Genomic DNA, 19,872 nt, shown 5'->3' with positions numbered 1-19,872 from the left:
TCACAGCCCAGAGGTGTGTCCTTTCTGCTGCAGCTCTCTACCAATCACAGCCCAGAGGTGTGTCCTTTCTGCTGCAGCTCTCTCCCTATCACAGCTCAGGGTGTGTGCCCTTTCTGCTGCAGCTCTCTCTCTCCCTATCACAGTTTAGAAGATGTGTCCTTTCTGCTGGAGCTTTCTCCCTATCACAGACCAGGGGTGTGTCCTGTATTCTGCAGCACTCACTCTATCACATTTCAGGGGGGGGGTCCTTTCTGCTGCAGCTCTTTCCCTATCACAGCTCAGGGGGTGTGCCCTTTCACAGCAATTGAAGTATGGAACTGAGCATGTGTGCACATTACTATGCAGATTAAAAAGAATATCTCACAACTAGAGCATTTTGGTAACATAAATTAAATTAGAAAAGTAAGTAGGTTTTTATGCTGAATAATGGTGCCACATTCCCCTTTTAGGGTCCATTCACACGTCCGCACAATGGGTCTGCATCCGTTCTGCAATTTTTTTCTCCAATTTTGCGGAACAGGTGCGGACCCATTCATTTTCAATGGGGCCGGAATGTGCTGTCCGTATCTGCATTTGCGGATCCGCACTTCCGGATCCGCACTTCTGTTCCGCAAAAAAATAGAACATGTCCAATTCTTGTTCGCAATTGCGGACAAGAAAAGGCATTTTCTATGAGATTGCTGACGATGTGCGGTCCGCAAAATGCAGAACGCACATTGCCGGTGTCCATGTTTTGCGGATCCGCAAAACACATACGGACGTGTGAATGGACCCTAAGGCTGTAACCATTCTGTGATCTATAGTTTAATTCAGGTATTTAAAGATGACATGAAGATGGTCACATGATAGTGGTCACATTAATGGGGGTCCTGCGGCTGTAAACCCATTTCAGTCAATGTCAAACTAATCAGATATGCGCGCTCTCAGCGAGGTCAGAGAAAATGGATCCGTCCCCATTGACTTGCATTGTGGGTCATGACAGATCCGTCTTGCTCCGCATCCCAGGACGGAAAGCAAACCACAGCATGCTGCGGTTTGCTCGCCGGTATGAGAACGGAACGGAATGCATTTCGGAGCACTCCCTTCTGTTCAGTTACGTTATGTCCCCATTGACAATGAATGGGGACAAAACGGAAGCGTTTCTTTCCAGTATTGAAACCCTATGACGGATCTCCATACCGGAAAATAGAAACGCTAATGTGAAAGTAGCCTTACACAAAATTTCCCGCTTGGTCAGAATTTTTGCTATAGTCATACGGTCACTTTCAATTATTTTTACTTTACCCATAGGAAACAATTGAAGCTGCATCCTTACTGTGATTTTACTGCTATTTGTGCACAGTTGTATGACATCATCTGGTCAAGCCTGATGTCCATAACTCCTATGGATCTTTTTGGGGAGGTGGATGCGCATTCAGTCTTCTCATTATGGATTTCGTAAAGCGGTGGATGCCAGGTACTAGAGAGGAACTAGTCGTGTCTAGCACCGATCCTTGAAAACAATGGAAAACAATAGTGGGAGATGCCAGGCTGCCAGGTCAGCTGAACCGCCTATTGCTTGCTGCATCTGTCACCATTGATTGTAACATCTGGAGGAAGATGCAGCTTGGTGGAGTGACGTCAGGTGTCATACATCTGGACTGAAGCTGCTTCTCCTGTTTGTGAATTTCAAGGCTCCCGTTCTTCTTCAGGTTGTCACTTTAAAAGGGTATTCCCATAGTGTAAAGTGATGCCTAGGATATAACTGGTGCAGGAGGTCTGACCAGTGGGATCCTTCTTGATCCTAAGTAAGAAAAATCTCAGCTGCAGTGCTGCGTTCCCTTCTAGGTCTTCCCTGCTCAGCACCTCTCCTGTGCACCCGCTGTGCTGCAGCTGGCCTCATTCACTTGAATGGAGCTTCACAGCGATTCCCTGCACAGTGGGTGACTGGGACACTGCTGTGGTGCGAAAACCAGAGAAGGTGATGCAGCAGTGCCCCGGAGCTTCATGCCCGTCATTTTCAGGGTCAGGGAGGATCTCAGAGGTTGGACCCCCACCCATCATAGGTCATCAGTTTATAAGGGCGCATTCGCATGACCACAGGATCCGCAAAACACGAATACCGGCCATATGCGTTCACATTTTACGGACCGCACATGGCCGGCACTATGATAGAAATTCCTATTCTTGCCCGAGATCTTTTTTGCAGGGCCGCGGAACGGAACTACGGATACAGACAGCAGACATCTTTTGCGGCCCCATTGAAATGAATGGGTCTGCACCTGTTCAGCAAAATTGCGGAACGGATGCGGACTCATTCATACGGACGTCTGGATGAGCCCTGAGACTTTTTTCAAAATGATGGAGGTCATTTTCTATCAGATATACACCAGTTTTCTGGCACATATCTGTCGCAGATTGAGGCACAAAGGTTTTTTACACCACAATCTGCAACTTTTCCCCGCTCATGCCAGGTCTAAAAAAGGGGGCGTGGACGGCGAAGGGGGCGTGGCAGACAGGAACATCTCATTTATCATTTTCTACGCCTGCTTTAGGAGTAGAAAAAGGGAGCTGGCGTAGATTTAGACTGGCGGTGGATGCGCCGAAGTTATGTAGAGGCCAGTGCCTACGTAATTTTGGCAGATCCACCGCCAGCGCAGGGGTTAATAAGATCGGCATCTAAAACGACTCCCTATGTTTCCAAAGAGCATGTAAATAGCAACAACGGAGAAGTGTCCCTTTTATTAATATGTGAAATTCCTTTAATCTGGCATCCGAAAATCCAGAAAGTCTAATAAGGTGGTCCTGGCTTCCAGCACAAAATTGTATGTAATTCAAATTTTGGGACAAATCGGAACACAAGATTCACTTGATTAGGAAACTCATGAGTTAAAAAGATTTTAGCAAATGTTATGTTCACCTTTTACTTAGGGCTGCCTCGGTAGAGAATCTTTACCCTTACAGATGAGTTTCTTATACTTGTCCATTACTTGTTTGATATTCTTGAAATAATTATAATCCCGCACCCATTATGTTCTACTGATTTCATGCAAGCCTGCATTGAATTGCCTGGAAAGCATTAAATACACAGTTGCAACAGCAGGGGGCAGTGTTGCCTTTTTAAGAGCTTTATACAGAGCAGAAAGTGAATTAACATTCGCTTTTCCCATCAATACCCAATCTGACTAGTCATAGTGATAGAAGCAGCGTCATAACATCCCCACAACAAGTTTTTAAAGGGGATCCACTTTGCATCACAATCCTTTAAAATAATCATAGCTGTCATTATGTCATGTATTACCGTAATTTTCCCTTTATTGCTCCTATCTCCCGTTCTGGGCTGAGGTCACATGATCATGTCCATGCAGTTCTTTCTTATTTCCTGTGATCTTATGTCCATAGGCGGGGCAGGGCAGGGGAGTGTCTATGTAACTAGCTGGGTGGGAGGAGCTATAAACTAGCTGGGTGTTGTTAGGGGCAGTGCTAGGGGAGTGTGTATGTAACTAGCTGAGTGGGAGGAGTTATAAACTAGCTGGGTGTTAAGGGCAGTGATAGGGGAGTGTCTATGTAAATAGCTGGGTAGGAGGAGCTATAAACTAGCTGGGTGTTATTGGCAGTGATAGGGGAGTGTCTATGTAAATTGCTGGGTAGGAGGAGCTATGAACTAGCTGGGTGTTGTTAGGGGCAATGATAGGGGAGTGTCTATGTAAATAGCTGGGTGGGAGGAGCTATAAACTACCTGTGTGTTGTTAGAGGCGGGGCTGGAGCTGTGGCAGAGGAAGAAGAAGTGCATCATGGGTTTAGTTGGATACAGGAACAGGAAGTGCTACGTACAAGATGGAAACAAACAGAGGGATCGGTTTACATGGTGAAAACGGGCCAAATTGAAGAAAAGTATTCAGAAGATGTAAATGAGATAAGCAACTACAAGAGCACATCTGTTAAAACCAAAGTCATCCTGGAAAACCCTTTTAGGGGACATTCTCACGACCGTACGTAAAACACGGATCCACCAAACATGGATGATGTCTATGTGACTTCGGTGTTGCAAGGTCCACATCTATGGCCAAGAATAGGACATGTTCTATCCTTTGTGGAACGGACATAGGGATACAGAAAGCACATGGATGCACGCGTTCTGTAAAAGATAGAACATGTACTATGCTTGCCCGCAAAATGCGGTTCACAGGTCCATTAAAGTGAAAAAAACATGCACCACAGAGGTCACACAGACGTCAACTCATTTGCCAGCCTTCCCGCCGCTCCCCTGCTGCCCCACTGCATCACACTTCTGGTCCCGGGAGGACAGGAAGTGACTTTGCCCATGACTGCAGCAGCCAATCACTGGCCTCATGTGCTTGATCGGCAGGTCACTGGCATGTCACTACCAGTGATGTGCCATTCAAGTACATGCTTGCATTGTCACATAGTATAGCGCAGCACACTGAGCTATTCCTTAAAGGGGCTGTCCCCTGAAAAATATTCTACAGTTTTGAAACCAGCCCCTGGATCTGAATACTTTTGTAATTGCATGTAATTAAAAATCTTGCATAGCCACTGAGCTACTCAATAAAATCTATCTGTAAACCGCTGTTTGTTTGTTTCTTATTTCTTTGTCCTGCTCACTGAGAAGGCCGCACATGCTCAGTTTCGTCCTTCAACTGCCTCCTGAGCTGTGATAGGGAGAGCTGAGACACGCCCCCTGAGCTGTGATAGGGAGAGCTGATACACGCCCCCTGAGCTGTGATAGGGAGAGCTGAGACACGCCCCCTGCATTGCAGCAGAAAGGACACTCCCCTTGAGCTGTCAGCTTGATATAAATCTAGCAAAGCAATGAATGTGAGGTACAGGGCTGGTTCTAGCTTTGTTACAAAGTGATTGTCATTAGAGATGAGCAAATTGCTCATGATTAGCACCGAAGTCGAGTTTCCTCGCGCTTCGTGGTAACCAATCGCATTTTTTCCTAAAATGGCTGCTGCACGTGTGAGGACATGGAGAAAGGAACTCTGGGAAGGCAGGATCACCCATAATGCCATGCATGCAGCCAATCAGCAGCCAGCAAGCCCTGTAATGTCACAGCCCTATAAATAGCGGAAGCCATCTTAGATTCTGCCATTTTCCAGTGTACTTAGGTGCTGGGAGAGACGTCAGCAGGCGCTATGGACAGTGGTAGAAAAATCGTCATTGTGCTAAAAAAAATGATTTACAAGTGCAGGGAAAGATTATTCAAGGTGTAGGGAAAGGATAGGGAGTAATCATTCCACAGCATTTATGTAGAACAGGGCTCAGTAGGGGAGGTTACAGCCTGGGTAATAGGAACAATCCTATTACACCTTGCTGCACTGACTGGGGATCCAAATTGCCATTATACAGCTCTATAATTCCTTATTATTGGGCTCTATAATGTTGGGCTCTATAATGTATAATTATTGGGCTCTATAATGTTCTTGTTATTGGGGTGCAAGTGCTGTTTGATACAGCCATTAACAGGGTTTATTACAAGGCAATATTTCTATGTCTTATTTGCCCTTGTGCGGTGCAGTTATATGTTCTAAAGCATTTTTTGGCTTGTATTAGTGGAAAAAAGGGCTTATTAGCCGTTGTGTGGTGAAGTGCGAAAACGACAGCCCTTTTTGTCGTGTATTAGTGGCAAAAGTATAATATATTTGCTGCTCAGCGGTGCAGTTATCTGTGGTAAAGCCTATTGTGGCATGTATTAGTGTAAAAAGAAAAAATATATTTGCCGTTCAGTGGTGCAGTTATCTGTGGTATAGCCTTTTGTGACGTGTATTAGCAGAAAAAATATATTCGCCATTCAGCGTTGCACTTATATGATGAAAAGCATTGTGTAGTGTAAAAGTGGAAAAAAATTAGGGCCTAATTGCCGTTCAGCGGTGCAGTTATATATTCTAAAGACCTTTTTGCGGTATGGACCGAATTATGTAGTGGTGAAATATTTTTATGTGAAACAGGCTTTTTGGGGGAAAATTGATGAGTGATTGTAGACTTTGTTCTGTATGAACCGATGTTATATGTTGAAAAGCCTTTAGTGTAGTGTAAAAGTGGGAAAAAGTTTTGCTGGGAAAATTGATAGGTTATTGTAGTTTTTGTTCTGTTCTGTTTGTACCGATGTTATATGTTGAAAAGCCTTTAGTGTAGTGTAGCCTTAAGTGTGACTCCGTTCGCCCAGGCAAACCAGGTGCAGAACAGCGTGAGAGTGATGAGAGGGGTCGCACATGGCTTGCTTACACTACATGCCTCCAACATAATTCTTGGATCTCTTCATGAAAATAATGTATTTGCTGTAAATCGCGAGAGGGGCATAGTTGGAGACATTGACTTCACAAATGATACAGAGCAGCGGCGTTCAGCCACCTCTATTTGCTTCCCACTGGTACTCCTGAATTAAAATTGGGGCAACCAGCTTCAGCTTCCTCTGATGTGTATGCCTACAGAGTCCTTTTGCTATGGCTTTGCACAGGGAGCAAGAATGTTACGCACAATTCTGATGGAACTCCTGATCTTAAGAAACTGGACTTGGACTCCAAAGCAGAGGCTCTCCTGTCATGTCTTGTGTGCTGTGAATATTTTCAACTTACTGAAGCTGCTTGATTTAACCCCTTAAGGACCAGCGCTGTACATGTATGGTGGGCTGATCGGGTGGGTGCAGGAGCTGCGCCCGGCCCAATCAGTGCAGTGGTCTGGCAGTCACTGATAACATGAATATTTTCAACTTACTGAAGCTGCTTGATTTAATTCTGAATAGACAGTAAAGGCAAAGTCTGCTGGTGTGTTGTCATCAGCATCTCCATTATGCTTGCTGCTGGACCCACGATGACGTAAATCGGTCCATACAGCAAAAGGAGGTCTACAATCACCCATCAATTTTACAGAAAAAAGCCTGTTTCACATAAAAAATTTCAACAATGAAAGGATAATGAAATTCGGTTCATTCGGTTATTGTTCTGACAGATCAGAGGAAGGGTAAAATAATCTGTGATGTCAACACAAACTTACTGCTGACACCCTCTCCACTCTGTCGTGGGGCTCTACTTGTATAAGTGTTTAATAGAACAGGTTCTGTAGACATCTATGTGGAATCAGCTGACGACGGTGTAAAAGGAGTGCGCTTCTTCTTGACGCTAACATCGACCTGTAAGGCTGAGTTCATACTTGAGTTATTTGGTCAGTTTTGGCCCCGTAACTGACCAATTAAGTGAAGTGTGCAGTGACTCGGGGTGCGATCTCATACATTTCTATGGGATCACCGCTACTGGCCGCAACCAGTGTCGCAGTGCAGCCATACCCTAAAGAGGCATCCCTGATGAAAGAATACTGTATATAGTATACCACGCGGTCTACATTTTATTTTTTCCAGTATGCGTCTATGTGGACAGATGCCCCTCATCCATTTTTGGAGGTCATTTAATGGTGCGTATGGTAAATGGACACTCGGGACACAATGTGCAAAGCTGTCGTCAAATAACAGGTGACAGCAGGGTGTAAGCGGAGTCTAGTTCGTAACGTGCCGCCATATGATGTGACATTACAACTGATATTAGTAGGTGAGAATAGTTGATCAGAAAGAAATGATATAACAGACATTTTATAATGACATGCCTCCCAAGTGTCCTTCTTTTGGAAGGACAACCCCTCATTTGGACCCAAGTCCCTCTTTACTCCTTAAAAGGGTTATCCGGGACAAAGAAATGCCCCCCATATTCCCGGGCCCCTCACACTGAATCTACTTACCTGGCTCCCCGCGCTGCTCCCGGGCCCCGCACCGCCGCTTCTCCCTGCGCTGCTCCTGGTCCCCGCACCGCCGCTGCTGCTTCTCCCTCCCACATCCGGTGTTGGGGGGAGCAGCCAATGGCAGGCGATGACTGGGACGAGGCTTCCTAGCATCGCGGGTGACGCTAGGGGAGCTCGTCCCCGCCCCCGCCTGCCATTGGCTGTTTCCCCCCCCCCGACACTGGATTTTATCCACGCACAGGAAGAAGCAGCAGCGGCGGTGCGGGGACCAGGAGCAGCGGGGAGAGAGGTAAATAGATTCAGTGCAAGGGGCCCGGGAATATGGGGGACATTTTTTAGTCTTGGATAACCCCTTTAAATGTCCCACTTTTTGACCTGGGAAATAGAAATACATTAATAAACGTATTAAATTGCTCCAGAAACTGTCTAGCTCCTGCCTGTATATTAGACCTCACTCATTTTTCATTATTTGGTGTAATTTTGACTTTAAAATGTCTATAATCAGATTTTTGGATTTTTGTGCTTAGATTTAAAGAGGCCGACGGCGAGCTGCACATGCACAAAAAACAAAGCAGAATTTATACCTACGAAATTGCGGACGTGTGACTGGACCCTAAGTTTTCCAGGTGTTCTTTAGAGTCAGTGACCATTTTCAAGTGTGTGTGGTCCTTGACCACCACTAGATGGCAGTAGTGTACAGCAGATAGAGGGAAGATATTTCTGGAAGTCTTGCAAGCAAGCTGTTTACTGTTGCACCAGCTAAATACAAGTGCTGCGGAGTACAAAATCAGACCTTACAGATGGAAATATCACACCCGTGTTTGTCCGCCTCCGTTGTTCAATTTTGTTTTATTTATTTGACTACTTGCGACACACAAGATGTTTCTAAGTTGCATCTGTTTCTGGGAAAGCTGGGTGGCGTTGTCTCACTTCAGCAAATGGCATTTATCATGTAAAGAAAGTTAATACAAGGCACTTACTAATGTATTGTGATTCTCCATATTGCCTCCTTTGCTGGCTTGATTCATTTTTCCATCACATTATACATTGCTTGCTTCCATGGTTACGACCACCCTGTAATCCAGCAGAGGTGGCCGTGCTTGCACACTACAGGAAAAAGCGACAGCCTCTCTAGTGGCCGGGACTGTGGGACTGTGCATACAGTAGTCCAGCATTTTATTTTATTTTATACTGTGCAAGCACGACCACCATTGCTGGATTGCAGCGTGGTGGTAACCATGGAAACAAGCAATGTATAATGTGATGGAAAAATGAATCAAGCCAGCAAAGGAGGCAATATGGACAATCACAATACATTAGTAAGTGCCTTGTATTCGCTTTCTCTACATAATAAATGCCGTTTGCTGAAGTGAGACAACAACCCCTTTAAAACATTACTGCTCCTATGGCAGTTGTCATCCAGCTTTTCCATGCAGTTGAATTGAAAATGCCGATTGTATGGCATAATTATGTACCATTAAATGCTTCATTCTTTGACTAATCAGATATCACTACATGATAGCTCGATGAGATGTAACAGAATAGAGAAACCCAAGGATAATGCTTATTGTATTTACCACTTTTAAAGCGTACTTGAGTTTTCAAAAAAAGTTAGCATAATGGCTGTGCTTCTTTGTACAATCATAACTGTGAAGAAACAGTTATGCTTAGGGTCCCCTAAAGTCTCTTTTACCCATATTATTCACTGTTTCAGCTGCACAAATAGATGCATTTCTCTCAGAAGCAGTGGGTGCCTCCCTTCTGCCGAGTGGCTTGGACTTTATAGGTTTTTTTTTTTCAGGTGGAGGCAGGCAAATTTTTTTTCAATGAAATGATATAGAAATTTCCTAATTACATCACTCTCTATTAAATTAAATTAATGTGTGATTCTTCAAGGCTCCATATACAGTAAAACATTTGCTGGGTAATAGCTGATATCTACAGTTCATAGGAATACACTGTGGCAACAAATGCATTTATAAAAGACTGTCTATAGCCCCGGCCTAAGGCTGGGTTCATATGGCTATAATATGGCCACATTTTTGGGTCCAGTTACATCTAAGGCCAGCCTCCTTCCTCTGCAGTTCCGCTGCTGCAGCCAATCACTGGCCTCAATGGTCATGATTAAAAAAGCAAAAAAAAATAAAAAATCTTGCCAGGTGGGATTTTTTGTTCCCCATTGGGTAACATGGAGGTTGCATTAATACTGAGATTTTACAGCCGGCAAATGTCGCCATGTAACCCTAGTCTAAAGGATGATGTTCCCAGCTGAGTCCCTGTATAACAAAAAAAAGTTCTGCAATTTCCTAACCTCTGCCATTGCTTTCAATATCTCTGGTGACTGCCAGTGAATAGAAACATTCCTATTCAAAGCCAGAAGCTAAAAACTTGTACAGACCTAACAGTTTCACAGCTGAGAGTTTGTTACAATTGTACCCGGTCTAGACATCCCGGACTACTAGCTGATACCTTTAGCCTATGTTGATACATTGTAGCTTTGTATCGGAAGAAGAGCGATTCAGAGAGAAGAAGGGCATCTAGGCAGGATATAACTATTTCAAAATTTTATTGGATCTTCCTGGGTTTTCCAATGAATGTTCCTATTCACTGACAGCAAACAGAGATGTTGAAAATGGCATAAATATTCAAATCAATTCTCCCAGTGTCCCAATTTCCACAGAACAGTTGTCCCATTATCTGAACCACAAAGGACAGTGCATAAAAAAGTAGTAGCCATTTTTGCGGTCCACCAAATTGCGGATTCGCAAAACACGGATACCGGCCGCGTGCATTCCGCATTTTGCGGAACGGAAGGGCCGGCACTTAATAGAACAGTCCTATCCTTGTCCGTGATGCGGACAATAATAGGACATGTTCCATTTTTTTTTTTTTTTGCGGAACAGCCATGCAGACACACAGACACGGAATGCACATGGAGTCATTTCCGTTTTTCTTCCCGGTCCCATTTTAGTTAATGGTTCCGCATACGAGCCGCAAAAAAAACTGTCATAGACACAGAAAAAAAAAATACGTTCATGTGTATGAGCCCTTATAAAGGGGTACCATGGGGTCTGGTTTAGAAAACAAAAAATCTTTTGACGTGTTCCATTAAAAAATAGTCAACCAATTTCTAAAATTGTAAATTTGAATTTTACCATTTTTTCTATATATACAGCAAGGGGAAGTCTAGATGTGGCAAAAATTCTTCAGATTTGCGGTGTGGGTTCAAACCATTCGCCACGTATTGGCAGTGGTTTTATTAATAAATAAAAAAATATATATAATTAAGGGCCCAAGCACACGACCGTATGCCCTCCGAGACATACGGTCTGCGAGCGGGCCATATGTCCCGGAGCAGCATCGATTGTGCGCACAGAAGTAAGATCATGTGAGTGCGGGACAATAGCACCGCGGGCGGCCCGACGTGCACAGTATCACAGTAACCTATGATGCTGTGCGCTCCCATGCGCTCCCGTCTCGGAGGGCATACGGTCGTGTTCATAGGCCCTAACATGGATTTGTAGGGGACCACATGAGATCTTGGCTGTGGTATGCAACTAGTGATCGCTGACTGCATGACTCTCAAGTTGCCGCAACTGTGACCCCAGAATAAAAATAAAATCTAGCTGGATTTTTTTCCAATTCTGGGGTAGTTGCAATTTTCAAGTTGCTCTGCAACCCATTCAGTTCACTGGCTGCTCTGCTACAAAGTGATCGATGGCCGTGCATCAGGTGTCATGACCAAAATCTCTGTGTAGCGCTAGCCTCATGCACATGACTGCATGTCATTTGCGGTCCACAAATTGCGGATCCACAAAATACGGATACCATCCGCGTTGCATCTGCATTTCTTTGCGGACCCGTTGACTTCAATAGATCTGCGGTCCACATTTTGATTGCGGATCGTCCATGTGCTCTCCTCTCCACATCCGTATGTCCATTCTGCAAAAAGATAAAATGTGTCCGTAAAATGCGGACCACTGACCCATTGAAGTCAGTGGAGTTGCAAAAAAAATGCAAACGGCACATGGAACACTGGGAGTCCAATGGACACAGTGAAGGGGGTCTCTAGGGATAGATGCTGGTTAGCGTTGAGCGAATCGAAGTCCACAAAGTAGACTTCGATCCAAAATTTCTGGATAAATTTGATTCATCGCGAAGCTGAATTTTCTCATGCTTCATGGATTTAACCTAAAATAGTGCAAAAAAACAAAAAAATCATACTTACCTGATCCATTTGCTTGCGACATATGAAGTCACCACAGCGCAAGATTTCACACCAACTCTTTAAGCAAGATGGTGGCGGTGGCTGGCCCGTCACAAGCAAATGGAGCAATTATTTTTTAAATTTTTTTATTTTACACCTTGTTATGTATATTAGATGCCGCGATCATGTATGAACGCATAATATGAGGGGTAAAATGACGGGGGCGGCGCAATCGCAGTACTTACAAAGAAATGCTTTGCGTGACGAAGTAAGGCTACTTTCACACTAGCGTTTTTTGGGGATCCGTCATGTATCTGCAAAAACGCTTCAGTTACAATAATACAACCGCATGCATCAGTCATGAACGGATCCAGTTGTATTATCTCTAAAATAGCCAAAACGGATCCGTCATGAACACCACTGAAAGTCAAAGGGGGACGGATTCTGTCCGCGATGGGAGCGCAACCAGACGGAACGGAATGCATTTTGGTGCACTACGTTTCGTTCAGTTCAGTTTTGTCCCCATTGACGATGAATGGGGACAAAACTGAAGCGTTTTTATCCGCTATTGAGATCCTATAATGCATCTCAATAGCGGAATTGAAAACGCTAATGTGAAAGTAGCTTAATTCATCACATAGCAATTTTTTTTCTAAAATTTGGTGAAACAGCCAAATAGAATTTTCTAATTCTTCGCTCATCTCTAGTGCTGGTCCCATGAGTGGGACCTAAATCTATATGATATGTATCCTGTGTGGAGACTAATGAATTTCCCAAAATTTCCAGTTCAATGTGGTTGAATCGGCCGTCAGATTCAATTCCATCCGAATAAATTCGACCCAAATCAAAAGTGCTCCAGTTGCCTAGGACTGCACCCAACCCCTTTCCAGCTCTTTAGCGCCAAGACACGATTAGTAATGACACTGACATGTATGGCTATGGGTATGGCAGCCGGTGGTAACTAAAAGCCTATTTAATAACACACTGGACCTTAAAAAGCGTAAAAAAATTACCCTTTTTGGTGACAGATCCCTTCTTCTCTGCCTTCTGATGAGTAAAATAATGACTGGCATTTTTGAGTGATTTGTAGTGTTGAACAAGCACCAAATTGCTTGTGTGCTCGGGCCAAACACATCGGTATGTTCGTGTGCTCGGGCCAAACACATCGGTATGCTCGTGTGCTCGGGCCGGACACATCGGTATGCTCGTGTGCTCGGGCCGGACACATCGGTATGCTCGTGTGCTCGGGCCGGACACATCGGTATGCTCGTGTGCTCGGGCCGGACACATCGGTATGCTCGTGTGCTCGGGCCGGACACATCGGTATGCTCGTGTGCTCGGGCCGGACACATCGGTATGCTCGTGTGCTCGGGCCGAACACATCGGTATCCTCGTGTGCTCGGGCCGGACACATCGGTATGCTCGTGTGCTCGGGCCGAACACATCGGTATGCTCGTGTGCTCGGGCCGAACACATCGGTATCCTCGTGTGCTCGGGCCGGACACATCGCTATGCTCGTGTGCTCGGGCCGAACACATCGGTATGTTCGTGTGCTCGGGCCGAACACATCGGTATCCTCGTGTGCTCGGGCCGGACACATCGGTATGCTCGTGTGCTCAGGCCGAACACATCGGTATGCTCGTGTGCTCGGGCCGGACACATCGGTATGCTCGTGTGCTCGGGCCGGACACATCGGTATGCTCGTGTGCTCGGGCCGAACACATCGGTATGCTCGTGTGCTCGGGCCGAACACATCGGTATGCTCGTGTGTTTTACCGAGCACCCGAGCACAATGGAAGTTAATGGGAGAACCCCAGGCACCCCCTGCTTGGAAGAGAAGAGGGTGTCTGGTTCATAAAAAAAGGTTAGAAATTGATGGAAACCCCATCAAAATGGTTTGGAAAGAGCATTAAGAGGATAGCTGGATGCGTCTTAGACTCCTATTATGTACGACATCCAATAGACAACCACACAAAGGCTATATGCCAAAAGCCAGGTATGTGCAAGCCATTGACTTCTTTTGGAAATTCGCTAAAAATTTGATTTGTGTAGCGTTTCGTTCGCCCCCAATCCTGTGGAGGTGCCATAAAGATTTGAGATGGAAATCACCCTGTGTGATTGAGCCCGAAGTGAATCCCGATTTCCCTCTGCCGCACAAGTGTTTGTACTCCCATTATTCCCCTTCCTACCTTACCTTTTTACACAGCTGGCACCCACGAGCATCCTACATCTGCATCTTGTAACTTGGCAGTTATCTCACCCACCTCTATCCTCATTCTATGGCTCTAAGTGATTATTTTTCCAAGGAATGACTGAGAATGCCAAATAATAATCTGCGCTCATTAAGGAGTGGGCTGCCGTCTTGAGCACAGTCAGCGGGTCATGCATTCAATGCCAGCGAAAAAAAGAAAGCTCAAGGTGGGGTCGAGATTCTTGATTATTCCCTCAAGTCTCCTGAAGACTTCTCAATCAACTGAGGCAGGCAGAGGTCGGGAAAGTGTTAAGTGTGTGATGTCAGCTGCAAAAACCGCGCTGATCGTGACCAAACACAAAGGTATTCTATCAGCGGGGACTGACACCCACCGCCCTCTCACCTTATGTAATATTTAACAAGACTAATGTGATGACCACCACCAAGGAATAGAGCTGAATTTGTCATTTAACTCTTCGTTTTAGGCTTATCCAAAGTCCAATGGAAAAGTAAAGGTAGCACCTTGTAAAATATTGCAAACTCATTTGTAGCATTGATAAACTCAGCTCTGCTACATCTAAAGAGAGACGTCCATTACGGCTACAATACAGTAGTGTATCAGTTTTGTATGAAGTATCACTATTTATTTTTTATTTTTATTTTCTGATTGTAGTTTTTTATTCTGTTTTCTGTACATTATTATGGGGCGGCCATCTTGCCTTAGGTGCTGTTCAGGGATATGCGTTACAGCCACATGGACCATAGGAACCTGTAGTTTGGAGATGCTGATTGACTTCTATGGTACTGGGAGCATGCTCTGTGACTCGTGCAGAGGTCAATGTGTAGAGAGGGGCAGGAGGTGAGCTGTTTATATGTAGCTGTTACCTGTCATTATAATCCAGCCGGTGATGATAATGAGATGCTAACAAGTGATCATCTGAGAAATGTCAGCATATAACGAGGCTCGCTGGTGAAAACTGCAGGATTTCATGTTTATTTTAAAATGTAAAAAATAAATAAAAAAGGCAAGAAATGATTTAAATATGTTTAACATAAAACTTGATGTAAGCAATAGGCCATTTTCAATGGGGCCCTTAATGCCACCTTAAAGGGGTGGTTTCACTTCAGCAAGTGGCATTTATTATGTAGAGAAAGTGAATACAAAGCACTTACTAATGTATTGTGATTGTCCATATTGCTTCCTTTGCTGGCTGCATTCATTTTTCCATCGCATTGTAAACTCCTTGTTTCTGTGGTTATGACCACCCTGCAATCAAGCAGGTGTGGACGCACTTGCATACTATAGGAAAAAGCCCCAACCTAAGTGTACCCCTATGGTCTCGGCCACCCCAGACGCCGATACCTTTTCCTATAGTGTGCAAGCACGGCCACTGCTGATGGGTTACAGGGTGGCTGTAACCATGGAAAAGAGTAAGCACCTTGTATAAACTTTGTCTACAAGAAAAATGCCATTTGCTGAAGTGAGACAACCCCTTTAAAGTACACATACTGTGACACACAGAAAGTTTGTAATAAACTTATCTTTCTGTCTTGCCTTTCTCCTCTTTTAAAATATCCATATCCTTTAACAGATTTCTAGTCTGTGCTCTGGATGGGACATTTTTGCCACTGTGGACTGGGCCAGAACTATTCCTCTCCCTGGTGCGCGCACAAACTCCTGAATCCACCTCATCTGTACATGCGCTGTGGAGGGAAATAGTTCAGGCTCCGTCCAGAGCGAAATTGACATCTTGCTCATAGTCCAGGCCGAAGACCTGGTAAAGGACGTGACATTAACGGAAACTGGAAACAAAGCAGGTCCGCTGTGTCACTTGACCAGATTTAGCTTCAGGCTACTTTTAAGAGTGTTATTTAAATAGTCCCCCTGATCTTCACCCTTTAACAACTGTACTGGGATCTGGACTTTGCTGCAGGGCAACCACTAGAGTCGACCAATTCCTCTTGGAGTGGTTTCTGTTCAACTGACTGCTGACCCACAGGGTTCAAGAGACATGGAGCACCAAGGGATCCGGCAAAACCATAGTCTGGGACAGGTAGAGGTCAGGCCAGTCAGGGTTCATGTCATCCAGTCAAATATCCGAGGTCAGAGTGGGCAGCTACAGAGATCAGGCTGAGATTAGATCAGGCAGCTAAGGGTCATATCCAGAAGCTATGCAGAAGTCGGTACACTGGACAGGCAAACAATCTAATCACACACCTTTGCAGGACTCTAGAACTAGAATCTATTGCTCGGACACCCTCCGACAGGGAAAGGTGCCTAAAATACTCCAGGGTGGCTAGCTACAGACTGGGGAAGAACAAAGTGCTCAATGAGAATCATTGCCGGCAGGAAGCGGGCATCGACCTGCAGGAAAAGTAGATCAATGCTACCCTGGTGGCTGGGCCCTCCGGGCAGGGGAAGGGTGGCGCTGGCTGGTCTGTATCCTCAGGGCAAAGTAGCAGTTGTGCCCGCCGGCAAGCGGTAATGGACACAGACCACCGCCATAACACAGAATTTTCAGAAGAGGAGCATCACTAGGTTCCTGAGGGTCTGATCCATGCAACTTTGGGACATAAGTATTTTACAAAGTTTCTTCTATAGGCAAGTAATGTATAATGAAGGTGGGATTGTGGAACCCTCTGGTTCCCAGAAAACCCCTTTATGGGTTGATCAAATAAAGATAATTAACTGAAATAACATCACAGACTTACGTTACATTATATGTACTGTAAAGGAAATGTTACAGGCTGGTATTGGGACCAACGTATACAAAGGCCATCAAGATTTCAGACTTTATTATATTACTGAACCACTCCATGCTAAGACGTTAAGCAGCCAGCATATTGCTTCCATCTGTTAAAGCTGTTGTCCACTGTAACCTAGGAACCCCCCAAAAATATTTTTATTTGATTTTGAAAAAAATTGCTCTCAAGTTACAATATTGTTATCAACCCCGTAAGCCTCAGAAAATTCCCCGCTGGTTCAGTAGTTTCTATGTCAGTGCTGTCTTGTAAATCACTTGACATGGGATTATGTTTGCCCAGGTGATCGTTTAGCTCGGTTTTCCTTTTTACTTTAAATTCTTGACTAATATGGCTGGAATGGAACAGCTCTACATAACTGTACAAAAGGGAAGTTCCCTCATGTATTGTGTCCTGGAGACTTCACGATCACGAGAAGAAAAGCCACGCTGACAGAAATGTTCCTGATGGCGGGGTGTATCTGAAATTTGAAGTTTGTACAGGGAGATCATCAGGACTCCCTGATGTGGTTCATATACCAGACTGAATTACATGTGGTGGAAAATATATGGCACCGAACCATTAATACTAACCGTACCCAAAAAAACGTACAGCTCCTACAGTGTTTGTGTATGATAGACTCTATTTGTTTGGTAAGTAGGCGTCTCACCGATTTTATGCTCAATCCAAGCTCAGGATATTCATTTGTCGGGATCAGGGTGGAGTAAGGTCTCATAATAGGTGCATGAAGTCTCTACTGCCTCTGCATATGCCCCCGATATTTTCTGGATGCATTAAAGACGTTTTTTTTCTTTACTGTTTTACACATTTTCCATTTTTTTTATTTTTATTTATTTATAGTACATACATTTTTGACAGCCATAAGTTTTTTTTGTTCGTTACATAAATAATTTTTTATGTAGGAGAGGACTCCCCTGCATAACGGAAACAGGACAGATCGGTTCTGCAGCCCATAGACTTCTATTATGATGGAATGAATAACGGAATGCCTCTAAAGGCATTCCGTTATGCATTCCGTCATAGAATTGCGTTATGGTCCGCGGTAATGGAATCCATAGCGCAATTCTGCTTTTACCACCAAACGAAGCGTGAACGAATCTCAAAATATGAAATTCGCTCATCTCTACTTATGATATATTCACTCCAATAAACTTTTTCAGTTGGCGGCAAACATTTTCTTCACTTTGGATGTTGTTTAGCCTGGCTGAAGGACTGGGTGGTTTATTTAGTACCATCCACGCTGTTGACTGTAAATAACCAACAAGCCATCAACTAAAAGCCATGTGTTCGTTGCTTCATGAAAAAATTTTGATATAGTGTAATAGTGCACAATATAATTTTGTTTTGCCCACTGTATTGTGTACTAAAATGCACACCGTCAAGTGCATGAGACCGAAAACATTTCCATTTATGGTAGCTGTACGGTGGGCCCCCAGAATCAATTCAACTGGTGGCCCCAAAGCACCCCAGTCCGACACTGGTAGGTAGAAGAGGAGATAATCCCAACTAAGACTGGGCCATCTCTTGCCCTGAACCCCGTAGCAGTCGCATGGTCTGCCACTATGGTAGTTACGCCCCTGGATCCCATGTTGTATGTCCGAGGGAAGAATATCTCCTAACATACAGAACCTGAGGGAGCCTTGGAGCTGCTTTCAATGGATATAAGTAGCTTTATTTAGTAGAATATTCCAAGTTTTCCATTTGCTGAGGATCTTGAGACCAAAATTTGTTTTCCAAAAATGTTTTCTATACTTCAGAAATTGAGTTGCCTAAGGTTAGATTCACATGTGGTGTATTTTTCCACCACGCACCAATTACGAGAACAGGGACCCAGTGGAGTTCTCCAAAATTAGCGGAGTGGCAGGCCGGGCATGTGCGCAGCCACTCTATTCATTTCTATAGGAGTTCCAGAGATAGTCAAGTTCAGTGCTGTTTTAGGAAGTCACATAGCTCTGAATGGAGGGTGGCCGCGCATGCATGGCTTGCTCTTCATTCACTTTGTTCCACCATTCTCGAAACAGGACCTGCACGTATTGGATATTTATGACATATCCAATTTATATGACGTAAATGTCCTGGATAAGAATACCCCTTTAAATTTACAAGAGTACTAAGAGTCCCTCTAACAGAAAAGAAAGCTGAACTACAGAGTTGGCAAGGTCAAGGTGATAAAAAAAATGGCAACTACTCTTCTAGAAACGCACCGCAAATAATTGCCACTTCACTCCCACTCATACAGATTGGCTCTCATTCGAACCCCAACAAATATAGATCGAACCAACCCCAACAAATATAGATCGAAATATTTCTGTGTGCATGAGATCTAAAGACCATACGAAAATATGACTATTAGACCTCATGCACACTGAAGTATTTTTGGTCCACCTCTGATCCACATTTGTTGGGGTTCAGATGCTGACCCATTCATTTCTATGGGGCCTCATAAAATGCGGACAGCACACAGATGTCATCCGTGTTCTGACCGTTCTGCACATCACAGCACATGTCCCACGAGCCAAAAGCACCATCTCTGCCAAATCGCCATTTTGCCTAAGCGCTTGTCAGTTAATCATTGCAGTTTTATAACATGCTTCTCTCCTCTCTTCACACAGGTATGTCTGCATTGCATTTGGACAATATTGCTTCACCCAGCTTTCCACAAGCCTAATAGTGCAGCTTCTATCTCCCCTGGTATAGAACTTTGCATATTCATCAATGTATACTATTTTCTGAAAGTGTGATATCTTTGTGAGTAGTCCTAGAGATGTTCTTCCAATTGACCTTTAATGCTTGTGATCTGTAGTGATTTTATGGCCCGTCCAGATCCTTAGCTTTGTTTGTTTACTTTCCTATAGCATCTCTTCTCATGTGCCTTACTTCAGTGATTAATTGATTAATGAGCTAAATTACCCCATAGTTCTATGATCACACTTCCTATAAATATAGACCCAGTCTAAGGGGAGGCACTCGCAGGGGTCAA

The sequence above is a fragment of the Bufo bufo genome, chromosome 7 (genome assembly GCF_905171765.1).
Source record: "Bufo bufo chromosome 7, aBufBuf1.1, whole genome shotgun sequence".
Classification (NCBI taxonomy): domain Eukaryota; kingdom Metazoa; phylum Chordata; class Amphibia; order Anura; family Bufonidae; genus Bufo; species Bufo bufo.
Note: the sequence above shows the minus strand (reverse complement) of the source record.